The 16,175-nt window shown below is 37.6% G+C and overlaps 2 protein-coding genes across 8 annotated transcripts in view; one reads left to right on the plus strand and one right to left on the minus strand.

Moving 5' to 3' along the window:
• Positions 1 to 16,175, minus strand: part of LOC115211016 (potassium channel subfamily T member 2-like) — a 752,122-nt gene that overhangs the window by 603,237 nt on the left and 132,710 nt on the right. The gene's annotated exons all lie outside the window — the stretch shown is intronic.
• Positions 1 to 16,175, plus strand: part of LOC115211004 (glycosaminoglycan xylosylkinase-like) — a 411,994-nt gene that overhangs the window by 176,228 nt on the left and 219,591 nt on the right. The window lies entirely within an intron of this gene.

A 16,175-nucleotide genomic window follows, 5' to 3' on the forward strand; every position in this document is an offset into this window, starting at 1 on the left:
GACCCTAAAACCATGTAGTTGCAAGCAAATTTCTCATCTACAAGGCCATGCTGAAGCCTAATGAATTCATTTAATTGTTTAAAATCCTAATTTGATTTGAAAACTCTGTGTGAATGGTTATTTATGGGTTGTGTAATAAGTTTGAATATGCTGTGGTGTGAGAAAATCAATAATGGCCTGCGAAGATTCCTTATACCAAAAAGCAGTGTTTGATCTCATTCAGTAGTTGACCCACTTTGTGCAAAAATTCTTATTGGTGATAGATATTAACGGAAAAAAAAAATAAAAACCTCTCTCTGTGAAGAAAAACCATAATTTGTTTCAGGCCATTAAATAATGGCATTTTGTGAAACTAGATTAGTAGAACATATAAATTCTTATTTAGTTAGTGTTGTGTATGTATGCATGGGCATACAATGTGTGTATTTATTTATTTAGTTGTGTGTGTGTGTGTGTGTGTGTGTGTGGTGTATGTATGTGTGCATGCATGTGCATGTGTATACATATGTGTGCATGTAGTGTGTGTGTGTAAATTTTGAGCATACTAAATCATTGCATTATTATTACACTGTTGGAGAAGGTATGTAAATTTCAATTTAAGAAATCCTTCAGTTTGTGAAGATGAAAAGGAAATTAAGGTTTATTGATTGCTAAATACAAAAGAGAGATTTTTCTCACTTAGTTTACAATGACAGTCCAGTAAAACCTGTTTCAAACAGTGTTGCCTTCAATTTTCTGTTTGATTACTTTTGCAGTTTGTCTTGCTAAGAGCCAATAAAATATATCTGTTCAAAGTTACTTTACTAGTGATACTCAATTTTAGATTAAATCTGTTCAGTGGCTAAAACAATAGAATGCAAGACTAGATTAAATGTCTTGTAATATTTGGCTTCATTTAAGTTTTGCGTTCAAGTTTTCTGCCAGTGTTGTATTTCATCCTTGCATGGTTAATAAAACAAGTGTCCGATACCATACTGGAGGCAATGATAGGAGTAATCATCTTTTCTCTTCTGGACAACTTTGTTAGCCTTGTGGCAAAGTGGAAATCTGTATTCAGTTTCATATTGACTACTAAAGGAATCATCATTTATTGATTTTAAGATATAATCAATAAATATAGTGTTTGAATACCATTCTATAATATTCACTTTCTTTTATTTGTTAGCATTTTGACAGTTATTTGATTTAGGGTGAAAAAAAAAAATCAAATATATCAATAGAATTGTAGTGACAGAGGAAAACATTGTATATTCTTGATAGAAAATCTGTATAACCAGTAAGAGATTTTGATTTAATGTTGGATGATATATTAACAGCTTAATTGTAAAAAGCTTCAACTAGAATTTGTCAAATCTGTTAGTTTTTGAAATCACAAAATCAACTCTTCAGCTCAAGGCATGTTTTTGAAATACAACATATAATTGGTAAAAATAATAATTTTTATGTGTCACTTCTGTAATATGAAATTATGCAAAAATATTGATGTTTGTGATTTCTGACATTTATACTGAAACTGAATTTGTAGGAGTTCTGTCACCTTATATGTATGATACATCTAAAAGAGGGTTGGTAAAAGAAACCCTGGCTTTGATGAGGCTCTGATCAATTTAGATGAACTATAAGATCAACTATTGCTAATTAGCAACTGCCCTCAGGACAGCTGGTTTTTTGAAAGGCTAGGCTGCTTCAGTGTTCAATGACAAACATCCTAGTGATCAGATTAAATGGTCACCTATTGGAATCATTTTGAATCACATGCTCAGTCCATCGAGTGTGACCACTCACATTGACTTTTGTATATTCTGCACATTTGTATACACTGATTAGTCACAATTGTGGAAGTTAGAGGTGTTGAAAGATATTTGTTCAAAGTAGGATACAAAAGAGTTATGTCAGCACACTTGGCAAACATAATTGTAATGGTGTTGAATAATATGGAAATCAAGATGATTGATACTGTTGTAAAGAGATATAAGGCAGTAACAGGGTAAAGATTAACCTGAACAAGCCAGAGAGTTCATAGATTTGCATATAGGTAGTAATATGGCATGCTGGACAGGTGGAACAGTCAAGTTGCTTGAGATTTCGTTCAGTGTACTCCTACAGGTTAATAGGAACTGGGGTGAGGTTATAGCAACGTGGTCAGTCTCATTCAGAAATGGACTGAGAGAAAGCTATTCCTGAAAGCTTGGGCAGAGGTGGCACATGTATATGTCATCTCTGTTATTCACAAATTTAATATATAGGTATTAATGACCTGTACACTTATATGAAACAATTGTTGTGGAATATAGAGCAACCAACAAGGGCAGGCATTTTTCTTCTTTTTGGTAATTATGATAGATGAAGTTGTGTGGTGGAGAAAACTGAAGGTCAACACTGCTTTTTTTGTTAAGCTCTCATAGACTTTTTCAAGTTTTACATGGAAAAGAAAGTAAGATTGGATAAAGAAGTGCTCTCCCTGTAAATTTGTTTAAATGTGAAAGACAGTAGCAAATTTGGCACAAGTGAATGGTTCTACTCTAAGCATGTGCTTTGGACCAGAAAATGATATTTGGTAGAAAGTACCTTACTTTGGTAATCAGCTTAATCCTAGATGTGTGAGGTCCCTTGACTCTAGGAGGTGATTTTTCCTCTCTAAGGACTATATCACATATTTGTATACATTGTGCAAAATTTTTTCATCTTCATCAATTTTATTTCTCACTATGCAAAACCCCACGATTTTTGTAATTTGCATTTGCAATGTCATCTTCATTCTGAATTCAAATCCTATTGAGTGATGTATTTCATCCTCCTGAAGTTTGATAAATTAAATACCAGTCAAATATTGAGATCAGTACAAACAACTGACCCCCCCCCCTCTCAATTTGCTGCATATTGATGTTGTTGCTAAGCCTGTGTAAGCTTGGCTGCAAATCTACAAAGATGTTCTGGTAATGATCAGTGTCCTTCTTTCAGACACTATACATCTAGAACTACATTATCCAATATATCTTTCTCTTCTCATGACAATGTGGTATAACAATAAGAAATATTTAGCTGCTCTTTCTTGCCAGTTGAATAAATTTCTATCAAATTTTCTCATTTCTCCTCATAACCAGTTTTTATTTCAGTTTTTGCTTTTAATTTATTGGCTTCCTTGAAGATAGAAAATTGTTACTTTTTGTACAAGTTTTGCAGCAATTTGTGTTATTTTCCTCTTATTCTTTACTAAATATGTTTTGTAGTCCTACAGTAGATGCATCATGTTAATTTTCTAGTTGCAGCTATCTTTCTGTAGTTGTGGTAAATATAATTTTTTCTGTATCAGATTTTGGGTGGGTAGCCTATTCTGAATGTCGTCATTATTTTCCTTGTTTTCATGTCTAGTCATGTTGATTCACCTAGCATATAGTTGGGATTATCATAACAATGACTTAATACTGAGATAGCAAGAGTATTGATGTTTTTGCGTCTAACTGTGTTCTAATGCATCTACATTGTCCTTCTTCACTTTTACTTTCATTTGTGTGTATTATATTCCATCTCATTCATTAATTCCTAAGTATTTGTAAATCTGTATTTGATATTCTTTTATCTTTGTTTCTTTATTTAACACTATATTATCGATCTTCATCTTTCAAATTTACTGTACCTCATTTCTCTAAACTGAATTTCATATTAGTTCTTTTAGTGAATCTTTGTGCAAGCCTTTTAAACAGTGTTTCCAGTTGTTTATCACCTGTGAAGTACAGCTTGAGACCATTTATATTTTTTAAAATGGTTGATTGTTTTCCTGTGACATTTTCATCGAAGTCCAGTCTTGTTTACTAAACAAGACTGGATTTGGATGAAAATGTCACATTAATACCTTGGTTAAAGGTATTAGTGTCACATTAATACCTTGATTAAAGTTATTAATGCCAAGCATAAACAGGTAAAGAGAGAAAGTATCCTTGAAATATTTATTCAAAATATCTAAAGAGCCCACTCGCTTCAAAATATCTAAAGAATACGCACAGATCATGAATGGCTAAAAGTTAAGTGAATCGTCCAACCTCGCTACGACTACCTTCTTTCTTGCACTTATTCTTATTCTTTCTCTATTCTTCAATTTCCATCTCATTGTATTGTCCCTCATTCTTTCAGTATTCCCTCATTACCCTGTCTAGCTCAAACATTTTTTTTCGTTTAGACTTGTCTACAGGTTCATAGCCACTCTGATTTTTCAATTTTTCGTTTAGTGTTGTCTCCCGATTCATACAAACCCATTTGCTAGCTCATACGATTAACAGAACCTCTTTACCCAGACACGGTGTTATATTAGCTATCAATAATGATATTCCCTCTGATTTTTCTGATTTTCAAACCTATTTATCTAATGTTTATTTATCGACAATGCCGTCCCCAGTCAAATTCCCTCACACCGCTTATTGTCACGTGTCCCTTGACCTCTCTCTCTAACTAACCCTATCTCTCTCTCTCTATGTCCCCCCTTCCCATAACCATCATCGCCATGGTTCTCTATGCCCCCACCCCTTCCCAAAACCATCATCGCCATATATAAAAGAGCGATCGCATTTATCGTTAACCCCACTCGCTTCAAAATATCTAAAGAATACGCACAGATCATGAATGGCTAAAAGTTAAGTGAATCGTCCAACCTCGCTACGACTACCTTCTTTCTTGCACTTATTCTTATTTTTTCTCTATTCTTCTCTATACACGAAGCTACTGTCCACCGTCCCAGGGTCTCTAGAGCCCATGCCTCCCACACCCTCAGGGTTGGCACCCTCAACGTTGGCACTCTGAAAGGTAGGTCTGGTGAGATAGTCGAGATGCTTGAACGGAGATGTGTGGATATATGTTGCATGCAAGAAATAAGGTGGAGAGGAGGATCAGCTAGGTTCCTCACAGGCAAGGAACGCAGGTACAAGATTTTCTGGGCAGGGAACACTGACGGGGTTGGTGGCGTGGGTATACTTATCGCTGAGAAATGGGTAGATAAAGTAATTGAGGTAATCAGAGTATGTGACAGAATACTTAAGATTAGATTAGTGCTTCATCATAGTTTAGCAACCATTATATCAGCCTATGCTCCTCAGTCGGGGCTACCCAATGGACAGAAAGACCGATTCTATGACACTCTACTGCAGACTACCTCGTTGACGAATGACAGAGACCTTATCTTTGTGGCTGGTGACTTCAATGGTCACGTTGGACGACATGCTGGGGGCTTCCATGGCGTACATGGAGGCTATGGCTATGGCTCCCGCAACGAGGAGGGAACCAGGCTGCTGGAGTTCTGCGATGCAAATAATCTTATGATTTGCAACACTAACTTCAGGAAACCTACCAGCCACCTAGTCACTTACCAATCGGGCCAACATACCAGCCAAATTGACTACATCCTTACAAGGCAAAGGGAGAGATGGCTGCTTATAAATGCCAAAACCTTCCCAGGTGAATAATGTACCCCACAACATAGACTGGTAGTTAGTGACTTTAGGATCAGGACTAGGAGGACAACCAGAAGACGACAAATATGGAGAAGAAGGATCTGGAAGCTTAAAGATCCTGCAAATGGACAGAGATTTAGGGACATATTACTTGAAGCCTCTGACGAAGTAGAAGGGGATAGAGCATCACAGGGGGTAGAAGACAGCTGGACGTTTCTAAGGGACAACCTGCTGAGAGCCACTGACCAGATCTGTGGCTGGTGCAAAGTCCCCTCTCGACCTAGAATAACGTGGTGGTGGAACAATATTGTAGACAGGGCTATTAGAGAAAAGAGACAGGCTTGGAAGGTCTGGAAAAATGGGGGTAGCAGGGGATTGTATCAGACTGCCAAAAGAGAAGCTAGGAGACAGGTTTATTTAGCCAGAGGGGAAGCAGATAAGAAAAAATTTGCCAATGTTCTGCGCCGTGAGGACCAAAGACTGGAGGTGTTTCGTGTTGCAAGACAGTGTGTGAGAGAGAATCGTGATGTGGTAGGAGAGAAGTGTGTTCGCATGGAAGATGGTTCACTTGCGCTAAATGAGGATGCAAAGAGAGAGGTTTGGAGATGCCACTATGAAAGGTTGCTGAATGAAGAAAATGAATGGGATAAAGAGTTTGCCGAATGTTGACCCAACAGAGGGACCAGCTATCCGAGTTGATAGTTCCGTGGTAGCTAAGGCAATTAGAAGCATGAAGACAGGGAAAGCCCCAGGCCCATCAGGAATCACTGCAGAGATGCTCAAAATGTCTGGTAGTGTCGGCTATAGCCTAGTCACCCGTATAGTTAATCAGGTGATACACAAAGGGGTCATACCCAATGGCTGGTGTAGCAGTATAATAGTCAACTGCTACAAAGGTAAAGGTGATGCCCTAGATACAAATAACTACAGAGGTGATGAAGGTTACGGAGAGGGTCATAGCCCAACTAATTAGAGAGAGAGTTAGTTTAGATGAGATGCAGTTTGGGTTTGTGCCAGGGAAAAGTACTACTGATGTTATATTCCTGGTAAGGCAGCTGCAGGAGAAATACCTAGCCAAAGATAAGCCCCTGTACCTGGCTTTTGTTGACATGGAGAAAGCCTTCGACAGGGTCCCCCGATCCCTTATCTGGTGGGCAATGAGGAAACTAGGGATAGATGAATGGTTAGTGAGAGCTGTGCGGGCCATGTACAGGGACGCCGCTAGTAGGGTGAGGGTTGGAAATGTGTACAGTGAAGAATTCCGGGTAGAGGTAGGAGTCCACCAAGGCTCAGTACTCAGCCCCCTCCTATTTATCATAGTCCTCCAGGCAATAACGGAGGAATTCAAGACAGGATGCCCTTGGGAGCTCCTCTATGCTGATGACCTTGCTCTAATTGCTGAGTCGCTATCAGAACTGGAGGAGAAGTTTCAGGTGTGGAAACAAGGATTAGAATCGAAGGGCCTCAGAGTCAATCTAGCTAAAACCAAAGTCGTAATCAGTAGGAAGGTAGACAAATCACAAACACCTTCAGGTAGATGGCCCTGCTCGATCTGTAGAAAAGGTGTAGGTAGAAACTCTATAAGATGCACCAAGTGTAAGCTATGGACACATAAGAGATGCAGCAATGTCAAAGGAAGGCTAACTAGGAAGATGGTTTTTGTATGTGGCAGATGCTCAGGAACAATAAACACTGAAAATGCTCTGAGACCAACTTCCGTCACTTTCCAGGGAGAAAAACTAGAAATAGTACAGGAATTTGAAGGGGTTGATAGTTTCCGTTACCTAGGTGACCAAGTCAGCAGCGGGGGCGGGTGTGCTGAAAGTGTAACTGCTAGAGTAAGAATAGCTTGGGCAAAGTTCAGAGAGCTCTTACCTCTGCTGGTGACAAAAGGCCTCTCGCACAGAGTGAAAGGCAGACTGTATGATGCGTGTGTACGAACAGCCATGCTACATGGCAGTGAAAAATGGGCCGTGACTGCTGAGGATATGCGTAAGCTCACTAGAAATGAAGCCAGTATGCTCCGATGGATGTGTAATGCCGGTACTCACACTCGGCAGAGTGTAAGTACCTTGAGAGAAAAGCTGGACCTAAGAAGCATCAGTTGTGGTGTGCAAGAGAGACGTTTGCGCTGGTATGGTCATGTGGCGAGAATGGATGAAGATAGTTGTGTGAAAAAGTGCCACACCCTAGCGGTTGAGGGAACCTGTGGAAGAGGCAGACCCAGGAAAACCTGGGACGAGGTGGTGAAGCACGACCTTCGAACTTTAGGTCTCACTGAGGAAATGACTAGAGACCGAGACCTCTGGAAGTGTGCTGTGCGCGAGAAGACCCGGCAGGACAAGTGAGTCCATAACCCGTGGCCTTCTACATGGGATGGAGCCAGCCTACGTATGCATACCTTCCCTTCTTGGGACACAAAACTCTACTTGTGAAGACGTGATGAGGCAAGTGAGGATCAGAATCGAAATCGATCAATGGAAATTGCAGATGTGCTACCAGTGCCGGTGGCATGCCAAAACTCTGCTTGTGAGGACCCGTTGAGGCAAGTGACGATCAGAATCGAAATCGATCAATGGAAATCGATCAATGGAAATTGCAGATGTGTTACCAGTGCCGGTGGCATGTAAGAGAACTTTCCGTTTCGCGACCGTTGCCAGCACCGCCCCGTTTCGTGTCCGTTGCCAGCCTCGCCTGGCCCTCGTGCCGGTGGCACATAAAAAGCACCATCCGTTCGTGGCCGTTTGCCAACTCTGTCTGGCACCAGTGCGGGTGGCACGTAAAAAGCACCCACTACACTCACGGAGTGGTTGGCGTTAGGAAGGGCATCCAGCCGTAGAAACACTGCCAGATTTGACTGGGCCTGATGAAGCCTTCTGGCTTCACAGACCCCAGTAGAACCGTCCAACCCATGCTAGCATGGAAAACGAACGCTAAACGATGATGATGATGATGATGATGAGTGTTGAGATTCATATTTATCTGAAATGATTTGAAAAATATACATTATATGTTTTAGATACCTGCTTACTATTGGTGTACCTTACTCATGGCTCATGTCCTTAGAAAACAGTGGGAAATTTTGTCAAAAATTTTCCAAGTCAGTCTATGCCATGCTAAAACTCTTCTTTCTCCTTCTTCAGACATTAGTTATGGCTTTGCTGGGTTTTTTTAAATCTCAGAGATTATGATGGTTTTCTTCTTGAGGAGGCATCCAGGTATTGCTTCAGGCTCTTTCATTAGATTATTACATATTTTTGTCAGTATTCTGTGTGAAATAAATCAAATGGATGTTAGATTGATGTATGAAGAACTAGTGACTTTCAGTTGTTCATCTTTTTCTTTTCTTTTTTTTTTTTGTAGCTGCTGAGCTAGTTCTTGAATTGGTATTGCTTTTCGTGATCGTTCAGTTGCTAGGATTATTTTTTGAAACACACTTGTCCATAGCAACCCCTTCAAATTCCTGTACATATCTTGTTGGCAAATATATGATATTTTATTTCCATATTGACCAAATCATTGTGGATTAGCATAAAACTGTTTTGTTTTGTTCAGAGTCATTGCTACTTTTCATAATGCCAGACTTTTTGTGATTTATCAGATAAATTAAGTGGAAGTATATGGCTTAAGATTGGGATTTAAATTCCTGGACTGAGTGATGCATTGATTTCTTGAGGAAAATACTTCATTTCACATTGCTCCAGTTCACTATGTTGAAAAAATTGAGTATTCCTGTGATGGACTGGTGTTCCATCCAGGGGTAGTATATATGCCACTGAATCCAGTCTGTATGACTCAGGGAGGAGTTTTTTTTTTATTAAGATAAGTTTTAATTTATACTTTTCTCTGTTTTACTTATTGTTTAAATTTTGATATTCCTATATGGGTAGTGGTACTGCATAAATTATTTAATTTTGTTTTTTACATCTGTTTTCATTAAACATATCAAAGACAAGTTTGCATTATTTGTTGCCCTTGCTGTTTTATGACAAAGTTCTATTATTGATAGAAGGGTGCTTTTGTTTGTTTGTAGTAATGTCTGCTATCAATTTTGATTGTTTAACTATTTCAACCTTTATTGTATGGTAAAGATAAAGATACTTCCTGAGTCAAATAGACTCATAGGGCCTGTTTCCCAGTTTCAATGGTATATATATTCACCTCCTGGTTGGGACACTGGGCAGGATCGCAGGATTACTCACTTTTGCCAGCTGAATGAACCAGAGATAATGTGAAATGCAGTGTTTTGCTCCAGAGCACAATGCATTGCTTGGCCAAGCAATCGAAACTACAATCTTTTGATCATGAGTTCAACACCCTAACCTCTAAGCCACATGTCTCCATACCTTTCCATTTAAAAATTTTTCTATTCTTAAATTTTCTTACAATCCATTTTATTCCTGTTTTCATTAGTGTAGAACTTACACCTGAATGTTAAGAGGAGTATCTTGGAGAACTCATCCCATCAAAGAACAGCTGCATGGAGATCTACCTCTTTCCACCATCATAAGGGAAAGGTTCTTGCATTTTGTGGAACATTGCTGGTGAATTTAACAAAAACTGGCAAGTGACCTCTGCAAAGACCTCCCTCAATTAATGCAGGACCAAGATGGATGGCATGCACAGGTTAAAGATATTTGAGCAAGCTTGACTAGATAATGATATGAATTCTGGTCTGCTGTTTGCTGCTCAGTATTCTGTAGGAGTTCTAGGTTTTCATTTTATTATTTTGCTATTTATTTTATTTGTTTCACATGTGCTAGATCTGTTTTTGTGGTTTATAGTCTCAATGTTTATATCAAAATGCTTTTATTGTCATTGCCTACAGTTTTATTGTTATTTTGTTTGAGGTTTTTATTTTCCTCATATATTCCCCAAAGTGTCTCTATTTGTGGATTTTATATCTGTATAAAGTATTTTAATAGCATTGTTACCTGTTGAAGAATACCATACAGCTGTCGTATCTTCAACATTTTTTTCTCTGAGAACAGAATAAGAAGTCTTTTAGCCTTTCTGTTATCAAAATGGTAACAAAATGGCAAAAGCTGAGAAATATATTTTGTTTCTAACTTAGGCACAAGCTCAGAAGTTTGCAGGTAGGGAGCAGTCAATTATACTTAGTCAATACTTGACTGGTACTTTGTTTTAATGACTCTGAAGGATGAAAGATAAATTGATCTGAGTGGATTTTGAACTCAGAATGTAAAGCACCAAAAGAAATACTACCAAGTGTTTTGTTTGATATTTGACTGTTTTGCCAATTTGCCTCTAAAGTATATTAGCAACACTTCTAGATTGCAATTATTGAATTATTTCTTTAAAGGTTCATTGAATTGATGATGCCTTGACTCAAGTTTGACACTTTAGATTTTTTCTTTAGAATTGATTCCACAATAAGTAACAGAAGATTAAAAATTATTTTGTTGTATAACTTAGCAGAAATAGAAAGTAAAGATAAGATACCCCTCAATAGTCAGTTGGCAATATGAGGGCACCTTGCTTTGAAACAGGAATTATTTATTTAAAAAAAAAAAAGCTTTATGATGGGATAAAGTATGTGCATTTTAATTCAATCAAAATAGTATTTCATTCATATGTAATAAAAAACTAATGAAAAATATAAGCTTTAACAGAAGAATTTAGCAATATCATTTCACTCAGGAAAATCACGCTCCATGTTTTTCATATCTAAAGATAACCTGATTTCACTTAAACACTGAAGAAACCTTTCAAGTACTCGACCAAAACTCAATAATTTTACAATATTGTACATTATGAAAATATTGTAAACTGATTTAATTTCATTTAGAAATAAATTGAATTTTCTTTTAAGTAAAGTCTTAGCAGCTATGAAATTGATTTTGCCACAATTCTTACCACTTCATGAAAATTTTTACAGCCTAGTTCACACAGTTCTTTTTGTAAATTAAAATTGAAAGAAAGAGTTGGGCAACGGTTTTTCTAAATTACTTTATATAATGAATATTTCAACCTACCATATTTTTGGCAAATATATTTGTCTTTCATGAATTATTTTACATGCCTTTTCCTAGCTTAATCAATTTCTCATAAATAGATTGTCTGAAAATATTTTAGTTAAATTTAACATGACGCTAAACGATGATGATGATGATCACCATTTGGATATTTACAGGCCCAAAGCTGATTACATAAAAACTTCATTGGTAAGAATACTGTATTCTTCCAAGAAATCAGGCAGTCCCCCACCCCACCAATTTCTCTTTGCATACTAAAAGTAAATTTAGCAGCCATAAACTTATTTTTGCATTAGAGTCCTCTGGGACTAGTAAAAAAAATTGTAGGATATAATATAGTCAAGAATTCAACATAAATTATGATAGGACACTTTTGACTCTTCAGCAGAATTATGAAGACTCTAGTGGGAAATAAGTTATTTTTAAGATAGCCCCAAATGTCAGAGCTAACATACATGCTGATATAGATTTGTTATGGAAGTGGCTATCAAAATCTTCTTGTGATGAAAGGAGAAAAATTAGCCCACTAATAATGGAGTTTACACTGTTCTTGATTGCAGATGAAATAATTAGTCTGTCGCTATCAACAGATTGATAATAGTCAATATCAGTGTGAGGATGAAAGAATCTGTGCTCTTGTATGGCAAATCACTTATATCTTTGCATCTTTTACTTGTTCTTGTATGACTTATAATATTTTAAGTTTGAGCATTGAAAGTGTTAATTAGAAATTATAGAAGAACAGAGGTGACTTCTTCAAAGGCTTCCTTGTGGTAAACAAGTTCTGAAATGAGACCTAATGTGAAAGGGCCTGAATCAAACATCATAGGTCTACTAATTTGTACAGTTCCTTGATGTTTTTGAACCATGGTGCAATTAATTATGCAATGCACTTTTCCAGAAAAATAATTGATATGACTACATGCATCATGTAATCATATCAGTTGACCACTAACCCTTGTTTTTATTCAGAAACCATATCTCTTGGGGATTACCAGCTAAAGTTAAAGAGCTCATTATCTGCCAATGTGATATGATTATCCTCTGCTAGATATCAATCATGTATTTCAGTAGTTTTTGCCACAACCTTGTACAAGGACTCATACCAAATACAGTCAACTGTAGCCATCTAAAACTGGAACTCATGTCAGATGGAATCATCATTCCCTGAAGTAGTGATTGAAGTCACTGCCTTGATGGTGAGATAATGACCATAATTTCAGTGTGATTCATGAGCACCCTTCTTTTTCTTTAATAATTATGATACTTTGAGTATCATAAATACAATAAATACAATAAATGCTGCCTGTTCAGATATAAAACTAATACTGGATGCATGAATGTAAAATGGATTTCCTCCCCCAAACAGCAATGCTATGGTTAGTTTGCAACAAATATTTGGAGTTTGGAAGGTGGTGAGCTAGCAGAATTGTTAGCATACCAGACAAAATGCTTAGCAGCATCTATTCTGGTTTTACATTGTGAGTTCAATTCGGTCAAGGTCTGCTTTGTCTTTCAGGATCAATGAAATAAGTACCAATTGAGCACTGGGGTCAATGTAATTGACTAACCTGCATCTCCAAAGTTTCAAGCCTTGTGCTTATAGTAGAAAGAATTATTTGGAATTTCAATGTTTGCTTGAAGCTAATCCCTTAAAATTAATCTTTCACATTCTTGTTGAGCCAGTTCTCTGATATGGCTAAGAAATGCTATATGTAAGGTTCTAATGGAACATCCAGGGTATGACTACTGGAGAGAGAGAGGAGGAGAGGGAGAGAACAGTGGGGTATACCAACACAAGGAAAGAATCGTTTCTTTATTGACCTTGACCCTAGAAGGGTGAAAGACAAATCTCACCATGATGGTAAGATTTGAGTTCAGAGTACAGAAAGCCAGAACAAATATCGTAACATATTTTATCTGACACCAACAACTTTTACAATCAATCATCTAAAATAATGTTGCAATTATTGATTATATTTGTTATTATAACATTCAATGAGGTATGAAGATGACAGAATTGGTTAGCACATTAGACAAAATACTTAGCGGCATTTCTTCTGAATTTTATATTGAGTTGAAATTCTGTTGATGTTGACTTTACCTTTCAACCTTTTGGGCTCAATACAATTAGTACCATTTGAGCATTGGGCTTGATGTGCATCAACTAGCCCCTTCCCCATAAAATTTCATGTCTTGTGCCTGTAGTAGAAAGGATTATATACATTCAGTGGACATACTTGTGTCAGAAAAAACCCCTAAGATTTTTGCACAGATTGACTAGTAAAATGTGGCTGGAGCATCATCACCTGAGCCAATCATGCTATTTTGATTATATAACTCTACAGAAAAGATTAAGCGAATTCCTACTGATGTCTGAAATTCAAACAGTTTAAAAGCAAGTTGATTGGTAGATGTTAGAATAAAATCAATGGATTAATGCACACATAGATACATAAAAGTGCATGCACACACACACACACACACACACACACACACACACACACACACACACACACACACACACACACACACACACACACACACACACACACACACACACACACACACACACTCACACGCACACAAGATTTATAGCCAAGTTATATGCCATTAAAAATACTTTTGCCTACTTATCATTTATCATGTAGATGGTGCCTGAAAACTTCAATTTGTATGCTAGTTTCTTCTCTCCCCACTCTACTGTTCCTTGCTTTCTCTCTCTCAACAAATATTTGCTATTGCATGTTCACAGAGTTGATTCAATCTTCAACACTTCAGCTATTATAACAGGATTATATATATGTCTACTGAAGATTCCAAGCGAGAGAGACTGTTCAGATTTATCTCCCATATGTATTGATAAAAAGAAAGCAATTACTCAATTTTCTTTTTCTGTATATCAAATATATTCAACTTTTTTATTGTTTCAAGCATGAAAAATATTTTCATTCATATAACTGTTACGGCAAGACACTTGTTACAAATTCAACTATCTAAATATTCAAATTACTTCAATTTAATTAAGAATACATTTTTTCAATCATTTCAGTCACTAGTTAAAGTTATGGTGGATGTTTAAAAATAAAGATGTGTGTATGTGCATATATGTGTGTCTGGTGCATGTGTATGTATGTGGCCAGTTACATCATTGAAAGACACTTTACTGCATTGTTCACCTAGAGATAACATCGCTTATTGACATACTTTATTTAAAAACACAATATATATTAGAGAGAGATGAAAATTGTACCAGCAGCAAGAACAGCTGATTCATTTCAGCCTTATACTCTTAATCAACCACATGCTTAGACAAAATTCATTGCTTCCAATATATAGGAAACACTGAAGAAACAGCCACTGGTATTGCAAATAGGCATCTGGCTGACTAAAAGTCCACTAAATGTAACTTTTAAATCAAAGGCATTTTCTTCTTTCCTTTTTATAGAAGAGCGTAAGCTTGAAACATCAAAGACTTCTTCCATTTATGTTGAGTAATAAATTAATACACTCTGTTTGTTGTTCTTTCAGCTTATCGTTGTGTTTTTGTTTTGCATCTTTGGACTATATATATATATATGCTCAGGGGCAATAAACTCTGGAAATGTGCAGAGAACAACTTCTGTCGCATTCCAGGGAGAAAAACTAGAAGTAGTTGATAGCTTCCATTACCTAGGTGACCAAGTCATTTGTAGGGGTGGATGCTCTGAAAATGTAGCTGTTAGAATAAGAATAACCTGGGAAAAGTTCAGAGAGATCCTACTTCTGCTGGTGACAAATGGCCTCTTGCTCAGAGTAAAAGGTAGATTGTATGATGCATGTGTATGAACAGCCATGCTATATGGCAGTGAAACATGAGCAGTGACTACTGAGGACATGCGTAAGCTTGGAAAGAATGAAGCCAGTATGCTCCACTGGATGTGTAATGTCAGTGTGCATATGTGACAGAGTGTAAGCACCTTCAGAGAAAAGTTGGACCTAAGAAGCATTAGATGCACTGGTATGGACATGTAGTGTGAATGGATGAGGACAGCTATGTGAAAAAGTGTCACACCCTAGCAGTTGAGGGAATCTGTGGAAGAGGTAGACCCAAGAAGACCTTGGGATGAGGTGGTGAAGCACGACCTTCTAACATTGGGTCTCACCAAAGCAATGATGAGTGACTGAGACCTATGGAAATATGCTGTGCTTGAGAAGACCCGGCAAGCCAAGGGAGATCATAACCCGTGGCCTATGCCAGCAGTGTAACCAGCCTACTTATGTGTTGCTTGCGAAAACCAGTTAAGGCAAGTGAAATCACAATTAAAATCAAATTCGTTGATGTAGCCACTGACAGCACCGCCTGACTGGCACCCGTGCCAGTGGAATGTTAAAAGCACCATCCAAGTGTCATTGTTGCCAGGGCCGCTGACTGGCTCCCATGCTGGTGGCACATAAAAAGCACCATTCAAGCGTGATCGTTACCAGTGTTGCTTTACTGGCACTTGTACTGGTGGTATGTGAAATGCAACATTTGAGCAAGGTCGTTGCCAGTGCTGCTGGACTGATTCCTGTGCAGGTGGTACATAAAAAACCACCATTTGAGTTTGGCTATCGTCAGTACCGCCTGACTGACGCTCATGCTGGTGTACGTAAAAGTACTCACTACACTCTCGGAGTGGTTGGCATTAGGAAGGGCATCCAGCTGTAGAAACTCTGATTTAGTAGATCAGATTGGAACCTGGTGCAGCCATCTGGC

The sequence above is a fragment of the Octopus sinensis genome, linkage group LG1 (assembly GCF_006345805.1).
Source record: "Octopus sinensis linkage group LG1, ASM634580v1, whole genome shotgun sequence".
NCBI classification, from domain to species: Eukaryota; Metazoa; Mollusca; class Cephalopoda; order Octopoda; family Octopodidae; genus Octopus; species Octopus sinensis.